Below are 19499 nucleotides of genomic sequence, written 5' to 3' on the forward strand. Positions count from 1 at the left end.
GTTAGGAAGTTATAAGGGTTTTTTGGAAGGGATCACATCACGTTTAAGTCACCTTGAGGCGTCTATAGGATAGAAAATACCCAAATGTGATACCAAACTGCAACCCTCAAGGTGCTCAGAACCACATTTAAGGTTGTGTTTCCACGGTCAGTAAACGCTGCGTGTTTGACGCTGCGTCTCTACGCAGCATCAAAAACGCAGCATCCAAATGTTACAGCATATTGGAGGGGATTTCCTGAAATCCCGTCTCCACTATGCTTTAAAACACGCAGGCGGCAGACCCGCGTAAACGGACATGCCGCACGTCTTTTCAGAACGCAGCATGTCCTTACAATGCGACGACGCTCCGTTACTGCACCGTAAATTACCGATAATCATTAGATGCGGTAAAGATCCTCACCCATCCCCTGCACACTGTGAGCCCTCGCAAGCAGGGTCCTCCCCTCCTTATGTACCTGTGTGCCTTGTTTTTTGCTCATGTTTAATGTATTTGTCTATATTTGCCCCGTATTCACATGTAAAGCGCCATGGAATAAATGGCGCTATAAAATGTATAATAATAATGATTAGTCACATGCGTAGTAACTGCGTAAATGCAGCTTACTACGCATGTCTCCTAATTTACATCCCGGCTCACCTGTCCCGCCACAAAAAGTCCTGCGTCCACTGCCGTTCTCGCGATAACTTTTCTTATTGCGAGAACTGCCGTGCACGTGACCGGGGGTTATCTCCGGTCACTAGTCTGTTTCTCGCAATCAGCTGATTGTTAGAATGCTACAGTGTAGGTGATAGCTGGAGAGTTATCTCCGGCGATCATCTACAAGCTCTGCTACATTTGGATGTCAGGCATCCAGATGTAACAGAGCTGGACTCATCTAGACTGTGAGCACATACACCATGCAACATTCTGATGCAATCCTGACCGTGGAAACATATCCTTAGGGGTATGTTTCCACGGTCAGGTTTGCGTCAGGATTTGACGCAGGTAAAATCTGCACCTGAGGTCACTGGCAGGTCACCTGCATTTTTACATGCGTTTTTGATACATTTTTCGTGCATTTTTTTCATGCGGATTTGTGTGTGTTTTTGTAAGCTAAATAAAAATATACAAAAAAAAAAAAGAATTGTGATGTAATTTCTTGTCCAACCTCTTTATTTACATACTCCATTGAAGAATAAGGTTTACACACACAGAGATGGATGATAGATAACAGATAGATGTTAGATTGATGATAGATATGGGATAGATAGATAGATCTATCATATTGTGAAGGAACAAGTTATGAAAGATTCTCCATTTTGTGCTAGATTCTCCATTTTGTGCTTTGACTCCATTTTCTTGTTGGTTAAAGATAAATTCTGTTATTTACTTAGGTAGAAGGTTACAGCTGCTATGAAGTAACTCTGTCCTGTTTCTCACGAAGATAACATTTTGTTATTCAACTAGGCTATGATTTATAATTGGTATAAAGACCTTGAGTGTTCTAACTCGAGCCAGATAAGAGACTCGTGGGTGTATCGCTATACAAGACTGAGGCATCTGTTAATATCTTTTTTATGCCAAAAAGACACGACCATATCTGTAGTTTCCATTTTTCCTGTATCCTCATGGATTAAGTTTTTCCTGTATTCTTATAGGTTAAGAACTGTGAGCGTGTTCTTATGCTGATTGGTTGAAGTATAATTTCTATGACTATGAAAACTCATACACAATAAACGAGGGCCCAGAGATCTGCTCGATCCCCCATACAGAGGCACGAGTCTCCGTCTGGTCATTTTCAGTTGCCGGCAACGCCCTGTAGATTAATCTGGAAATCACTGAGTCAACCGTGAAGGATCACTTTAGATCCTCCCTCAACAGCTTGGCGCCCGTAACGTGGGGCCCCAAACAGGAACTCCTCTGCCCCCCGGAGGACAACCAGACAAAGGACCCTCGGAGCAGTCACGGGCACTGGAAAATTGGGACTGATCATCCCCCACAACAACCACGGTAAGTTGGCAGTTATACTGTCCAGACTGACCGTTTGGTGTGGTTTTCCTGTGTTTGTGCTGCAAAGAGGATCTGAGGTTTGTCCCCGATGGTGGGGTGATTTTTGGGTGGAATCATATAGAGGTGTAGTTCCGTTGGGAGCCCAGTGCTCGAACCATACCTCATAAGGCTCGGACACCCCGGATTGACCAGTGATGTAATTCTCTTTATAGTCAAAATATCCTGAATTCCTGATCATTGTTAGAATCAGGCGCGGTGAGGTGATCGAAGATTGGGTAGGATACGTCAGGGGTCCCCAACTCCAGTCCTCAAGGCCCACCAACATGTCATGTTTTCAGGATTTCCTTAGTCTTGCCCAGGTAATAATTGCATCACCTGTGCAATGCAAAGGAAATCCTGAAAACATGACCTGTTGGTGGGCCTTGAACACTGGAGTTGCGGACCCTGCGATACGTAACTCAGGAATATATAGAAGTATACAGTATATATATCCAGAGGTGTCCGGAGGGAAGTTTAAGACGCCCTCCTCCTTTCGCTGAGTACTGCGTTTTTGGGTTGTCCCAGTGGGGGACAGAGAGACCCGTGATACAAACCGTAAGGCCGCTCGGTATTGTGCACGACAAAGTAAGGATATTTAGCTCTAAAGGAGAATCATGTTTCCATGGAAGAGAAGACTTTGAATTTGTGTGATGAATCTGATATTGTTAGCCCAAAGATGAGGAAAATATTCTCAATCATAGGTTTTTCTAAGGTGGTCTGGATTTTCATATGAATTGAGTGATGAAGGTTTTGTAGAAATTAATTAAGTCTGAGAACTGCTGTATTCCGTTACTGTGTGTAGATTTTTAAGATACCCGATGGGAGGGGGGAGTCAAACAGCTGCGTTATTGTTTTTTCCTTCCTGTGCTTATGAATGCTGTGATGTTCTTATCTGTTCTGTGTCTCTGGTATGGAGGGGGCACAATGCTGCGTCCTCTCTGAATTTTCTATCCTTGTGTAGTATGTGCTGGGAGATCTGTGTTTTGTTTAAAACAACAATATTGTATTGAATTAGAAAGAAATATTGTAAGTTTAAAGTAAAAAATGGCGCCTAATTTTAGAAGGAAACTTGTAAGAGATCGTTTGGTTATCAGTGTTATTGAAAGATTGGTAAAAGATTCATCTGCTTCAAGTTGAATGGTTGATATATAGCTAATTAAGGATTAACAGAGGACGGAAAGGAAAGTTGTCTATTACTATGACAAAAAACTGGATGTTTGTGGTGCAAGAAGGAACTGAGAAAGTGATTGAGGGTAATGTGTTAGAAAGACAAACAATTAAAAATGATGATCTGGAACAGGGGGTCTCCCTGCTAGACGATAAGGTCCCTCCTCAGGAAATCAAGCCTCTTCTCCCGACTGTAAGCTCTGTGCCCCTTAACCACAAAGCTCCAATATATCCTGGGTTGCCAAAACTCAGTGAGCCCCCACCCTATGATCCTGCCGGGTGGATTTGTGATGTATGCAGAGTTACTAATTCTCAGTGGAGACAGGTCTGTTACAATTGTGAAGCAAGAAGACCCGGAGTTGTAGCCCCCACCTTTCCCTTGCTAAACGCTGATGGCACTTATTATCAGCCACCGCCAGCACCAGTCCCTGCTATGCCTAGTATTGCTAGTGGTTATGAGTATCCACCCCCTTCTACTTTAGTTACCCGATTCAGAAACATCCCCCATGGCCTTCTATAGACAAATAGCAGCGAATCGAGAGATTTATTCCACTCCTCGGAGAGATCTGTTACACTTACTCCATGTGAAGGCTGGAGAGGGGTATTTTCCAATTATTGAGGGTGGCATGATGTATAATGTGAACGGGGGAACCTATGAGAGTGATGTTGATTTCAGTAGTGCTTTAAAGGTTTGGGCACAAGATATACTAGCGGACCAAGCTACCTCCCTCACAAATGTCACACAGGACAAGGGGGAGACTGCCGAGAAGTTCTATGGGCGTCTTATGGTAGTATTTAAAGATTTGGGGTTTTCACTGTATAATAAAGCCCATTCACACCTTTTTGTGGCAGCTTTTATGTCCGGCCTTAAATCTGAATTGAAAGAGGCAATAATGTCAGTCAGATCCGATATTGAGACTTCCATTCTGGACGATGCATTGAAAAAAAGTAGTACTAAGTTTTCAGAAGAACTTAACCCACTCTGCATCAACAGGGAAATCAAGGGCTAAATCAGTAGCTGCAGCGATTTCTGCTCCAATCTCAGCCCCCCCCCCCCACAGCTGCAAGGACGCAGCTCCATTCCTTATCAGTGGCCCAGACTCCAGCTCCTGACCTCCTCCCACCTTACACAAATCCAGTCCCATATCCCAATATTCCTTTTTAACCCTATGTCTGGGAATCTCCCTCCCAAGCCCCGCCATGTCAATTCTCAGATCAAGAGCTTGTTTTAAGTAGAGTAGATGGCAGACCCAATAAATATACTCTCACAAAACCCATCCCTGTGGGACCTTTCCCTGAAGTTACTGCTCAGTTTGTAATCTCTCCCTCATGTCCGGTAAATTTACTGGGGGCAGATTTATTATCACAGTCCCGCTCCAGAATATAATTCCAAGATGATGGTCAGATGGTATTTATGTTGTATAACCCCTATGCAGATGAACATAATGAGATCTGTATTTTACACGTCCTTTCCACGGTTATGATGGCCCTGATAGGCCCAGATCCACCCCCCAATAATGCCTGTAAAACCAGTAAAAGTGTTTCTCAAACCTGGTGCCCCTTTTCCCAAAGTCCATCAGTACCCTTTGAAATATGATCAGGAGCAGGGCCTCAAGGGGCAAATACAAACGTTACTCAATAATGGTGCCCTGGTACCCTGTGTTTCCCCATGTAACACGCCCTTGTTTCCCGTTAAGAAAAAGACCCCACCCGGCCAACCCCCTGTGTACCGGCTGGTACAAGATATACAGGCAGTTAATGCAGCTACTGTTCTAGAAACTCCGGTGGTGCCTAAGCCACATACTCTTGTCCCAGATATCTCAGGATGCTGCTTGGTTCACAGTTATCGACCTCGCCAATGCCTTCTTCAGCATTCCATTACACCCAGATTGCCAGTTTCTGTTTGCATTCACTTATCAGGGACGACAATTGACGTGGACAGTTATGCCACAAGAGGCCCAAAACAGTCCCAATCAGTTTGCAAAAAATATGGGCCAATGTCTTTTACCCTGGCAGTTAAATTACCACTATGTCACGCTGCTTCAGTATGTGAATTATCTTTTCTTGTGTGTATGGACAGAGCAGAAAGCCATTGTTGCCACTGTTAGCCTCCTAAAGTATCTGGCAGATCTGAACTGTCGGGTTTCAGCCTCGAAACTTCGGTTCTGCCTTGGTCAAGAGACATTTTTGGGTCACTGTCTCCTTCAGGGTGCCAGACACCTCACAGAAGAAAGAAAAATAGCAGTCAGCTCCCTTCCTTTCCCAAAAGATGAAACTGAACTCCAGCGTTTTCTTGGACCATGTACTTATTGTCGCCAGTGAATACCGGACGCATCCCGCATAATGCTACCCCTCTACAATGCCCTGAAAGACTGTTCAAGATATGCTGATGATTTTGGCAGATTCCACACCGGATACACTGTTACTACGGAAGACACTGTAGTGCACGGAGCTGCACTCCCTGCCTCACTGTCAGCACAAGAAGTAGAACTTCAGGCTCTGTCTACTGCATGTGTTCTGGCCAAAGACAGGCGGGCTAATATATACACGGACTCACAGTATGCATTTGGTATTGCTCATGATTTCGGAGCCCTATGGGCTAATCGAGGGTTTATTACTACTGCCGGGACTCCAGTGAAGAATGCTGAAGCTGTTAAAACCCTCATGGACTCAATCAAATTACCTACTCAGGTGGCCATTATCAAAGTGAAGAAGCACGGTCCTAGGAACAGTCCACAGACTGTTGGTAACACCTTTGCGGATATGCAAGCAAAAGCTGCTGATCTCCTACCCGTTGAACAGACCATACCAACTATGGTGACCACACGCTCTCAGCGTAAACAGTTACAAGAAACACTGACTCTACAGGAACCTGATGATCTATGCCAGACTGAGGTTTTCTGCCGGACCCCGCGAGACCACTTAATGACGATGCAGAGAATGTTTCCAAAGGAAGAAGTGAAACAGTGGAAGCTGATGGAGCATGTATGGACAATGGTCTCTGGAAAAAGGACCAACTTGTGTTTTTCCCTAAGCGGATGTACCCTGCTATTGCCACGTGGGCACATGGGCCCACACATCGAGGAAAAAAACAAGGCCCTTGCCCTGGTACAAAAATTCTACTGGGCTCCAGGTATTTCTACAGTCCTGACAGCACTCAACCGTGCATGTAATATCTGTCAGACCTGCAATCCCGGTCAACTTCAACGTGTACCCCCGAAGCACCTTGCTAAGCCCGAATATCCTTTCCAAAGGCTCCAGGAGGACCACATCACGTTGCCTAAGTCTGGAAGGTATGAATATTGTCTGGTGGTTGTCGACATGTTCTCCAGTTGGCCAGAAGCATTCCCCGTTACCAACATGACTGCAAAGGCCACAGCGAAGAGTTATATGCAGATATGGTGTTCCAGAAATTGTTGAAAGTGACCAAGGCCCGGCCTTTTCTTCTCATGTGTATCAGGAGGTTCTGACAATGCTTGGATCCACTGTAGCCCTCCGTACTCCGTACCATCCACAATCCAGTGGGAAAGTTGAGAGGCTGAATGGCACACTGAGGGGACAATTGACCAAAATGATGCAGGAGACTACGGCTCCATGGCCAGAGCTCCTACCTATTGTACTGTACCACATTCGTACTGCCCCTAAGTCAAAACATGGCCTGTCCCCATAGGAGATATTGTTTGGTGCTAGGCCCTCAGTTGCAAATTTCCGGTCTCAGTAGTTGTCAAAAGAAACTGACTGTGCTGTTCAATATGATATTCAGCTTAGTAAAAATCTTGCTAACACCCATGTTTTAGTTTATTCTTCCCTTCCAGATTCAGCAGAAACCGACACTTGTCACAACTTGAAGTCTGGTGGTTTTATGGTCGTGAAAAAGCCATGTCAGAAAATATGGACTAGAACCCTTGTATGACAGTCCCTACCAAGTCCTCCTCATTACTCCTATGTCAGTAAAGCTGGAAGGAAGGCCGACGTGGATCCACGTATCGCACTGCAAGCTGGTCAAACAGACTAGTAGCAAATAAGGGGACATAATGTTTTAGTTTTTCGTATTTCCATTTAATAATATTGGTAACCGCATGGGACAGCCTAAATTCCCCAACATCCTTGAATAATAAGTTTGTACAATATCATGAAAGATTAGTAGTACAGATGGGTATAGCCAATAAAATTGTCAGTTCTATTTTCATTTACCCTATGATTACACAAATGTGGGATAAATTGCTTAGGGCCACAGACTATCTAGATGATCAAATTTGGGATATATTGGATATACTATACTTAATACTACTGTCGCTGTCCAAAACCAACTGATCATAGTCACTAATCAATACACTGTAGTACTGGACTACTTAACAGCAGCACAGGGTGGTATGTGTCAGATTATTGGAGCCGCATGCTGTCATTATACAGATCCCAATAGTACTTTAAAGTTAAAGTTAGAAGATATTAAAAAACTCAGATCAATATGATAAAGACAATGACTGTAATAAGGACAGTTGGTGGGCAGACACCTTCTCCTTTCTTAATCCAGCCAATTGGTTTGAGGGACTTGCGGCTGGATAGCTGGAATCTTGCAATGTTTGTTACACATTGCTGCCTTTATCCTTGTCATGTATGTAATACTAAAACTTGTTCTTTGGTGTATTTCTGTATGTATTAGGAAATTCTGCACTAAGACAACTAATGATGAAACCAAAAGCGTTGCCACCCCTGCTCTCTACACCGATTTCACAAAGTTACCAGATGAGGATGTTGAAGCAAAGCACATGGCTATCTTCAAAAGATCCCCACCACCGTTATCAACAATTGTTATTCATAAATTCTAGTATACAGGGGGGATGGGTACGCCGCAACAGCCATGGCTGGTAACATGGCACCAGTCATGTGAAGACCAGTACCCCTCGAGCTTATAGCTTGGGATAGTACCTCTGATGCTGGACATTAATTAACAAAATTTATCTAGGGGGGAATGTGAAGGAACAAGTTATGAAAGATTCTCCATTTTGTGCTAGATTCTCCATTTTGTGCTTTGACTCCATTTTCTTGTTGGTTAAAGATAAATTCTGTTATTTACTTAGGTAGAAGGTTACAGCTGCTATGAACTAACTCTGTCCTGTTTCTCACGAAGATAACATTTTGTTATTCAACTAGGCTATGATTTATAATTGGTATAAAGACCTTGAGTGTTCTAACTCGAGCCAGATAAGAGACTCGTGGGTGTATCGCTATACAAAACTGAGGCATCTGTTAATATCTTTTTTATGCCAAAAAGACACGACCATATCTGTAGTTTCCATTTTTCCTGTATCCTCATGGGTTAAGTTTTTCCTGTATTCTTATAGGTTAAGAACTGTGAGCGTGTTCTTATGCTGATTGGTTGAAGTATAATTTCTATGACTATGAAAACTCATACACAATAAACGGGGGCCCAGAGATCTGCTCGATCCCCCATACAGAGGCACGAGTCTCCGTCTGGTCATTTTCAGTTGCCGGCAACGCCCTGAAGATTAATCTGGAAATCACTGAGTCAACCGTGAAGGATCACTTTAGATCCTCCCTCAACAATATCTATCTATCGTATCTATCTATCGGATCTATCTATAAATAAATCTATCGATAGCTAGATAGATATATCTTCTATATAACTTCTATGATTATGAAAAGTGATACTCAAACGGGGGCCAGAGATCTGCTCGATCACCCCAAACAGAGACACACGTCTCCGTCTGGTCATTTTCAGTTGCTGGCAACGCTCTGTAGATAAATTTGAAAATCACTGAGTCAACCGTGAAGGATCACTTTAGAACCTCCAGCAACAGCTTTGCGCCCAACGTAGGGCCCCATTCAGGAACGCCTCTGCCCCCCGGAGGACAACAAGACAAAGGACCCTTGGACCGGACACAGGCACTGGAAATTGGGACTGATCATCCCCCACAACAACCACGGTAAGTTGGCAGTTATACTGTTCAGACTGACTGTGTGGTGTGGTTTTCCAGTGTTTGTTGCTGCAAAGAGGATCTGAGGTTTGTCCCCGATGGTGGGGTGATTCTTGGGTGGAATCATATAGAGGTGTAGTTCCGTTGGGGGCCCAGTGCACGAACCTTACCTCATAAGGGATGGATACCCCCGAATGACCAGTGATGTAATTCTCTTTATAGTCAAAATATTCTGAAATCCTGATCATTGTAAGAATCAGGCGTGGTGAGGTGATCGAAGATGGGTAGGATGCGTAACTCAGGAATATATAGATATACTAGCAGAAGAGCCCGGCGTTGCCTGGGCATAGTAAATATCTGTGGTTAGTTATAGCACATCACTTCTCTTATTTTCCCATCACACCTCTCATTTTCGCCCTCACACCTCTCATTTTCCCCCTTAACACTTGTCATTTCGACCTCACATCTGTCATTTTCCGATCACTACACTATTTTAACTCACACCTTTTCATTTTCACCTCACACCTCATTTTGCACTCACACCTCTCATTTTCCCCACAGTATATACATGTTTGTCATCTCCCTTATATTTTGTATACACCTGTATGTCAGCTCCTTGATATAGTATATACCTGTATGTCATCTCCTTGATATAGTATATACCTGTATGTCATCTCCTTCTGTATATTTGAAAAATGAAGAAAAGATAACACGGCACCACTACAGTTTGAAAACCCCAAATCTCCACAGCTACTTGCCGCTGCTGTGCCGTATATGCCTGGTAAAAGAACACTCGGGTGCACTGTTTCAGTAATGTAGAAGTCCAAAATGAAGAAAAAACAGAAGTGCACTCACCGGTCCTGAAAAACACCAATCCTTTTTTTAGAACATGTGCAGGTGACAACAGGGAGAACGTGGACAGAAGGGACGGCCGTTTCGCGCTGCTATGCTTCTATGGGTCCTGATGTCGAAAGGAAATGGGAAAACACCCTTTATCTGCCACAATCAAAGGGAAACTCCCACCTGACACCATGAAAGTAAAAAACCCACCCACCAACAAGTGAATGACTAAATAATTAAACATATTAATACAAACAATTATAAAGTGGCAAAAAACTGAAACATAAGTACAAAATATGAAATACCCAATCAATAACAAATAAGAATTAAAAAAAAAAAGAAAAGAAAAATAATAATTACAAAAACACTGCCATATCGATCTTCTCATTTAAGCCTAATGGGCACATTGCGTTTGTACGTAAAACAGGATTTTTGGTTGCTTACCATAAAATCTGTTTCTCGGATCCTCCATTGGGGGACACAGGAACCATGGGTGTATGCTGCTGCCACTAGGAGGCTGACACTATGCACAAAAAAAGTTAGCTCCTCCTCTGCAGTGTACACCCCACCGACTGGCATTATGTACTTCAGTTAGTGAGAAAGCAGTAGGAGAAAAATAACAAGGATGAAACATATCCACAAACATGAGAACTGTAAACGTGAGAACAATCATAGAACACAGAACAACCAAAACTGAATGACATGGGAGGGTGCTGTGTCCCCCAATGGAGGCTCCGAGAAACAGATTTTACGGTAAGCAACCAAAAATCCTGTTTTCTCTATTGCACTCTGTTCTTGACCCGGTAAGCCTCCGGAATTGCCGTTCTGATCCAGCAACAGTCGCCTTGGAAGCCGGCAGGCCTCTACGTGTGCCATCAGGAATGGCGAAAAAAAGAGTCTGTCTTCCGGAAAGCGGGCGTTCTAGCCAGATAGATCCTCACTGCCCTGACTAGAGGTACCGTCACACTTAGCGACGCTGCAGCGATACCGACAACGATCCGGATCGCTGCAGCGTCGCTGTTTGGTCGCTGGAGAGCTGTCACACAGACAGCTCTCCAGCGACCAACGATCCCGAGGTCCCCGGTAACCAGGGTAAACATCGGGTAACTAAGCGCAGGGCCGCGCTTAGTAACCCGATGTTTACCCTGGTTACCAGCGTAAAAAAACAAACAGTACATACTTACATTAAGCTGTCTGTCCCTTGCCGTCTGGTTCCTGCACTGACTGCTGGCAGTAAAGTGAAAGTGAAAGCACAGCACAGCGGTGAGTCACACAGCGGTGACTCACCGCTGTGGCTGTGCTCTGCTTTCACTTTACGGCCAGCAGTCAGTGCAGGAACCAGACGGCAAGGGACAGACAGCTGAATGTAAGTATGTACTGTTTGTTTTTTTACGCTGGTAACCAGGGTAAACATCGGGTTACTAAGCGCGGCCCTGCGCTTAGTTACCCGATGTTTACCCTGGTTACCAGTGAAGACATCGCTGAATCGGTGTCACACACGCCGATTCAGCGATGTCTACGGGGAGTCCAGCGACGAAATAAAGTTCTGGACTTTCTTCCCCGACCAGCGATCTCCCAGCAGGGGCCTGATCGCTGCTGCCTGTCACACTGGACGATATCGCTAGCGAGGACGCTGCAACGTCACGGATCGCTAGCGATATCGTCTAGTGTGACAGTACCTTAGGTCCAGCTTGTTCAACAATCGCTCCAGGGGATGAGTCGGAGCTGGACAAAAGGAAGGCAGAACAATGTCTTCGTGGAGGTGGAAACCACCTTAGAAAGGAAGGAAGGAAGGAAGGAAGGAAGGCAGAGGCCTGAGGACCACCTTGTCCTGGTGAATAACCAAGAAAGGAGGTCGGAAAGAAAGTGCCGCCAATTCGGAAACGCGGCGGATAGAAGTGATGGGCACAAGAAAGGTCACCTTCCAAGATAAAACTGACAGGGAAAACCTCCCTTAGAGGCACAAAGGGGGGACCCCTCCGAATGTCCAGTACAAGATTTAAATCCCATGAATCCACAGGGGCCCTGTACCGAGGGATAGCATGGGCTACTCCTTGAAGGAAGGTCTTAACCTGTGGCCGAGAAGATAACGTCTTCTGTAAAAGGATAGAGAGCGCAGAAATCTGGCCCTTTAGGGAACTAAGAGCAAGGCCCGAATCCAGTGCGCCTGAAGGAAGGCCAAAAGGGGGGGCAGGGAAAAGGACACAGGTGAAAAGCGGTTGGACTCGCACCAACGGAAGTAAGCCTTCCAGGTACGATAGATCCTGGAAGACGAAGGCTTCCTAGCCTGGATCATGGTGTGATTTACCCGGTCCGAAAGGCCGGACGCTCTTAGAACTGCTGTCTCGACAGCCACGCCGTTAAACTGAGTGACCGAGAATTCGGATGGCAGATCGGACCCTGGGTCAGCAGATCGGGCCTGTCTGTAAGGCGCCAGGGGGCGTCCGCGAGATTGGCGATCTACGCAAACCAAGCTCTCCTGGGCCAATCCGGGGCGATCAAAATGACCGGCATCCACTCCGCCTTGATCTTCTACCACAGCTTGGGAAGCAAGGGAAGGGATGGGAACAGATACGGGAGCTCGAACTGCGACCAAGGAATGGCCAGAGCGTAGACGCCCACTGCGAGAGGATCGCGAGATCTGGATACGAACCGAGGAACCTTCCTGTTCATTCGGGACGCAGTGAGGTCCACGTCCGGAGTCCCCCATCGAAGACAAATATGAAGGAAGACCTCCTGATGCAAGTACCAATCCCCTGCCGCAAGGCCCTCGCGGCTGAGGAAGACGGCGGCTCAATTGTCCACGCCGGGGATATGCACCGCGGATATCACCGGAACCGTTGCCTGTGCCCAGAGGCAGATCTTGGATATCTGGGCCAAGGAGCTCCGAGTCCCCCCAGATGGTTGACACATGCCACCGCCATGGCATTGTCCATCTGGATTCGGATAGGTAGAGCCCTGAGAATCCTTTCCCAGTGAAGAAGGTAGAGAAAGATGGCCCGAATCTCGTGGACGGTGAACGGCAGAGAAGACTCCTGCGCCGACGGACGACGCTGAACAGTCAGGTGGCAAAACACCGCGCCCCAGCCGAGCAGGCTGGCGTCCATCATCGCCACGTGGCAGTGGAAGGACCTGCCCTGGGAGATGAGAGGTGACGTCAGCCACTAGTTGAGGGACCGTTTGACCCGAGGAGAAAGTCGGATCGGACGATCCAGGGACAAGACAGACCTGTCCCACTGTGACAGGATGGCCTGCTGAAGAGGTCGTGAGTGAAATTGGGCGAAGGGAATCGCTTCCAATGTTGCTACCCTCCTCTCCAGAACCTTCATGGCCGATCGGAAGGAGGGAAGCCGAGGACCCTGAAGCAAGCGTACATCCCGACGAAGGCTGGATCTCTTGTCCTTGGGAAGGAATACTTTGGTCTGACGAGTGTCGAAGAGCATGCACAGAAAAACGAGGCGCTGGGAAGGAACAAGACAGGATTTCTTCTTGTTGACAAGCCACCCGAAGCGGACTAGGGTGTCGAGGACGATGGACAGGCTCTCGTGAACCTGAGAAAAAGGACGGAGCCTTGATGAGGATGTCGTCGAGGTACGGAAAAAGTACCAGTCCCCTGACCCTCAAGATGGCTATCAGCACCGCCATGGTCTTCGTGAAAACCCTGGGAGCGGTTGAGAGATCGAACGGCAGGGCGACGAACTGAATATGGTCCTGGAGCACCGCAAAGCGCAGGAATCAGTGATGTCCCGGGAATATTGGGACATGGAGGTAGGCGTCCTGAATATCTATGGAACACGGAAATTCTTGAGCTTCTTTGGAAGCAATTACTGAACGAAGGGATTCCCATCCTGAAGTGTCTCAGACAAACTCTCCTGTTCAGCAATTTGAGATCCAGAATGGGATGAACCTTGCCGTCTTTATTCGGTACTACAAAAGATTGGAATAGAAATCTGTGAACCGTTCTTTTTCTGGGACGGGAACGATTACTCCGGCTTGGAGGAGAGAAGCGATGGTTGTGAAGAAACCCGTAACTAGAGCGGGCTCTCTTGGAGGTCGGGGATTCGAAGAAAAGATCCCGAGGTCGTGAAACGAAACTATTTTGTATCCCGAGGATACAACTTCCCTGACCCATGCGTCCTCTACTGAGGAGATCCAGACGTCCCTGAAGAAGAGGAGACGGCCGCCCAGCCTGGGAAGGCTGGGGTCTTGCCGTGAGTCATCCCGAGGTGGATCTTCCAGTCCTAGACCTTGAGGATCTACACTGTGAGTAGCGAGAGCGCCAGGAAGGAGTGGGACTAAAGGAAACAGTCTTCTTCTCTTGACGTGCCTGTGGCCTCTGTTGCTGCTGGGAAAGGAGTTTGACACCGCGAAGCGACGAAAAGGCCGGAAGGACCGAAACTGCCGTCTAGGAGGAGGGCGACGAGGTTTAGACTTGTGCCCTCAGTGGCGTCCTTAATGATTTGTTCCAGCTTAGAACCAAAGAGACGTGAACCCTGAAAAAGCAGGCTGATAAGGGACTTTTTAGAAGACAAATCTGCCTGCCAGGCCTTGAGCCAAACGGTCCGACGGATGGCAACAGCATTGCTGGACACCTGAGCCGCAAAAGACGCGGCATCCAGGGAAGCGGAGACCAAGTATTCACCTGCATGAGAAATCTGGTTGGTAAGCTCCGCCAGCTGTCCAGGTGGGGCCCCGTCCAGAATGCCCCGACGGAGTTGTTTGACCTATTTGGATATGGATTTTGAAACCCAAGTGGAAGCAATGGCCGGGCAAAAGTAGACGCAGCCGTTTCGAGGGCTGACTTCGCAAAGGATTCTATGACTCTATAGTTAGAATCTTTCAGAGATGCTCCGCCAGATAGCGGAAGGACCGAGTTTGTGGACAGCCTGGAAACTGGAGGATACACCGAGGGGGGAGCAGTCCAATTAGCAGTGAGCTCCGGAGAAAAAGGATATAAAACGCCAAGGCGCTTTCCTCTCTGAAAGCGTCTGGTCGGATTCTCTTTTTCTCTCGTCAGGATCTCCTCGAATTCAGGGTGAGGAGGGAAGACCTTGGAAGGGTTTCGACCGTCTAAACGAAACCGCATGATCCACGCGTTACGTAGAGGAATCTTTGATGCCACAGGTCTGGTTGATTGCTCCAATGAGGCTCTGAACCATATCCCTCCTGTTAGCGATTTGGTCAGAATGCAGCTCCAAAACGTCCCTCTGAAGGTGCGTCCGAGAACGCCTTGGCTGACTCGGGGAAGAGGACCGGGAAGAAACTGACTGCTGAGATGGACCGTGAGGCGAAATGGACCAGGAAAAGGAGTCGGACCGGTGCTCCTGTCTGGTCCCTTTACGGCCTATCTTGGCAGACTCAGACGGGGCTTCCTGTGACCCGCTGGCTACCACGGAGGTCTGCAAGGGCAACTTATCAAGAACGGACACCGGGGTCTGGGATACCCTGGTGCGATCCGCCACAGATGGAGACAGAGAGGAAGCCCACCCTGGGAAAGGGGCCTCACTCCCATTCGGGGCAGAGGGGGGCTCCTGAGCGGTGGGTACGGTGGGATCGCTGCAGTCCTGACAGGTGGGAGAGGACTGACCTGAGGGAAACCTGCCCTTACAAGGAGAGCACAAAAGGTGTCTGACTAAAGCAGAGAAAGCGTATCAGTCTGCAGTGCAGAGATACTCACGGCAGATGTCCAGTGGATAGCTTCGGCTGTAGAGGATGGAGGAGGTTGTCAGGGAACACAGGTCCTGTAGGAATCACCGCTGGGTTCACACGCCGGGAATGGTGACTGTAGATGAAGCAGTGCAAAAAAACGCGCGCTGCTGAAAAGGAGGGCGCGAAGGTGCAAAGACCCGCTCTCTGAAGTCCGCAGCACGAGCCAAGAGGCGCCGAAAGCAGCCGGCGTTGAAGCTGCACGAATGAGGGTACAAAGATGGCGCCGGCCGCAGTCTATGCTGAGGCTGGGAGGAGTGGGCGGGGCTAAGCAACTTATGGAGGTTCCCCCCTCGCTGTGGTAAAATCGCCTTTTCTAACCCCGCAAACCGCAGTACATTTATATTACCTGCATGAACTTGAGTGACATGACTTAATAAGCCTAGGGGCACCCTTTTCTGTCCGGATGGAATTAAAATGCTCCCTTATTCTGACAAAAAGCGGACGAATGGTTTTACCAATATAGAAAAAGCCGCACGGGCAAGTGATGACATAAACTATATGTGTGGACCTACAAGAAATGAATTGTCGCACATAATGGGAAAAGGATGTAAAAAGATGTAGATTTGGCAGAAATTACCAAAAATGGTCCTCTATTCGCATGCCGACGTGGTAAAAATATAAGGGACTTACTAGTCCGTAACTGTTTTGTGAGTGAACAAGGTAACTGGTTGGAAACTGGGGCCCCAAAGGGGAACTATAGATGTGGCCATTGCAACTTTTGTTCCTTTCACATAACGGAATAAGTTGCAAGTCGGGGCAGTTTCCCATTAGGTGCGACAATTCATTTCTTGTAAGTCCACACATACAGTTTATGTATATATTTTAATTCCATCCGGACAGGAAAGGGTGCCCCTAGGCTTATTAGTCACGTCAGACAAGTTCATGCAGGTAATATAAATGTACTGCGGTTTGCGGGGTTAGAACAGGCGATTTTACCACAGCGAGAGGGGAACCTCCATAAGTTGCTTTTAAGAAGGGAGGGTAAATGGATTTTACGTACAAACGCAATGGGCCCATTAGCCTTAACCCCTTAGCGACCGCCGATACGCTTTTTAACGGCGTTGTGGAAAAAGTAAATAGCGCCCCCCAGAGTCGGATTTTCTCCGGGGTCTCGGCTGCCGGGGGTAGCCGAGACCCCAGAGAACATGATTCGGGGTTTTTTTAACCCACCCCGCATTTGCGATCGCCGGTAATTAACCATTTACCGGCGATCGCAAAAAAAAAAACGCGGTCTCTTTTTAATTTCTCTATCCTCCGATGTGATCGCACATCGGAGGATAGAGAAAAGGGGTCCCAGGTAGCCCCCCAATACTTACCTATCTCCCCCGATGCTCCTCGTGGCTCCCGGTGGGCGCCGCCATCTTGAAAATGGCGGGCGCATGCGCAGTGCGCCCGCCGGCCGGCCCCACGAGAATCTTTGGGGTCTCGGCTGCCGGGGTAGCCGAGACCCCAAAGAGCATGATAGGGGGTCGGTTTTAGCGACCCCTGTTTTGTGATCGCCGGTAATTAACTGTTTACCGGCGACCGCAAAAAAAAAAAAAAGCAAAGTGTAATTCTCTGTCCTCTGATGTGATCGCACATCAGAGGACAGAGAAATAGGGGGATTCGGGGACCCTATCATACTCACCTGTGTCCCTGGATCCTCCTGCTGCTCCTCCTGGCCGCCGGCATCTTCTGGGCAAAAGAAAATGGCGGGCGCATGTGCAGTGCGCCCGCCATCTGTCTCCATCTGCCGGCCGGCAGGAGAAGAGCAGTTGGGGCTAAAATTAGGGTTAGGGGTTGGGGTAGGCTTAGGGGTAGGGTTAGGACTAGGGGTAGGGTTAGGGCTAGGGGTAGGGTTAGGGGTAGGGTTAGGGCTAGGGTTAGGGCTAGGGTTAGGGCTAGGGGTAGGGCTAAATTTAGAGTTAGGGTTGGCGCTAAATTTAGGGTTAGGCTTCTTTCACACTTACGTCGGTACGGGGCCGTCGCAGTGCATCGGCCCGACATACCGACGCACGTTGTGAAAATTGTGCACAACGTGGGCAGCGGATGTAGTTTTTCAACGCATCTGCTGCCCAATCTATGTCCTGGGGAGGAGGGGGCGGAGTTACGGCCACGCATGCGCGGTCAGAAATGACGGATGCGACGTACAAAAAAACGTTACATTGAACGTTTTTTTTGTGCTGACGGTCCGCCAAAACACTGATCCAGTGCACTACAGACGCGACGTGTGGCCATCCGTCACGATCCGTCGGCAATACAAGTCTATGGGCAAAAAACACATCCTGCGGGCACATTTGCAGGATCCGTTTCTTGTCCAAAATGACGGATTGCGACGGATGCCAAACGACGCAAGTGTGAAAGTAGCCTTAGGGCTAGGGTAAGGGTTGGGGCTAAAGTTATGGTTAGAGTTGGGATTAGGGTTAGGGTTTGGATTAGGGTTGGTATTAGGGTTAGGGTTACGCTTGGGATTAGGGTTAGGTTTGGGATTAGGGTTAAGGTTAGGGTTGTGATTAGTGGTGTATTGGGATTAGGGTTAGGTTTGAGGTTAGTGTTGAGATTAGGATTAGGGGTGTGTTGGATTTAGGGTTTTGATTAGGGTTATGGTTAGGGTTGTTTTGGGGTAAGGGTTGGGATTATCGTTAGGGTTAGTGATTAGGATTATGGATCGGGTTGGGATTAGGGTTAGGGGTGTGTTGGAGTTGGGTTGGAGCTAGAATTGGGGGGTTTCCACTGTTTAGGTACATCAGGGGGTCTCCAAACACGACAGCCAATTTTGCGCTCAAAAAGTCAAATGGTGCTCCCTCCCTTCTGAGCTCTGCCGTGCGCCCAAACAGTGGGTTACCCCCACATATTTGGCATCAGCATACTCGGGATAAATTGGACAACAACTTCTGGGGTCCAACTTCTTTTGTTACCATTGTGAAAATAAAAACTTGGGGGCTACAAAATCCTTTTTGTGGAAAAATATATATGTATTTTTTTTATGACTCTGCATTATAAACTTCTGTGAAGCACTTGGGCATTCAAAGTTCTCACCACACATCTAGATAAGTTCCTTGGGGGGTCTAGTTTCCAAAATGGGGTCACTTGTGGGGGGTTACTACAGTTTAGGTACATCAGGGGCTCTGCAATCGCAACATAATGCCCACAGACCATTCTATCAAAGTCTGCATTCCAAAAAGGCGCTCCTTCCCTTCCGAGCTCTGCCGTGCGCCCAAACAGTGGTTTACCCCCACATCTGGGGCACCAGCATACTCAGGATAAATTGGACAACAACTTTAGTGGTCCAATTTCTCCTGTTACCCTTGTGAAAATAAAAACTTGGGGGCTACAATATCTTTTTTGTGAAAAAAAAATATTTTTTATTTTCACGACTCTGCATTCTAAACTTCTGTGAAGCATTTGGGCATTCAAAGTTCTCACCACACATCTAGATAAGTTCCTTGGGGGGTCTAGTTTCCAAAATGGGGTCACTTGTGGGGGGTTACTACAGTTTAGGTACATCAGGGGCTCTGCAATCGCAACATAATGCCCACAGACCATTCTATCAAAGTCTGCATTCCAAAAAGGCGCTCCTTCCCTTCCGAGCTCTGCCGTGCGCCCAAACAGTGGTTTACCCCCACATATAGTGCATCAGCGTACTCGGGATAAATTGTGCAACAACTATTGCAGTCCAATTTCTCCTGTTACCCTTGTGAAAATAAAAACTTGGGGCTACAATATCTTTTTTGTGGGAAAAAAAATATTTTTTATTTTCACGACTCTGCATTCTAAACTTCTGTGAAGCACTTGGGCATTCAAAGTTCTCACCACACATCTAGATAAGTTCCTTG

At 47.3% G+C, this 19499-nt stretch overlaps 1 protein-coding gene across 2 annotated transcripts in view; it reads right to left on the reverse strand.

Annotated features, from left to right (window-relative positions):
• The window catches only part of TDRD9 (tudor domain containing 9), a 405241-nt gene that overhangs the window by 95788 nt on the left and 289954 nt on the right, over positions 1 to 19499 (reverse strand). The window lies entirely within an intron of this gene.

This window comes from Ranitomeya imitator, chromosome 1 (assembly GCF_032444005.1).
Source record: "Ranitomeya imitator isolate aRanImi1 chromosome 1, aRanImi1.pri, whole genome shotgun sequence".
NCBI classification, from domain to species: domain Eukaryota; kingdom Metazoa; phylum Chordata; class Amphibia; order Anura; family Dendrobatidae; genus Ranitomeya; species Ranitomeya imitator.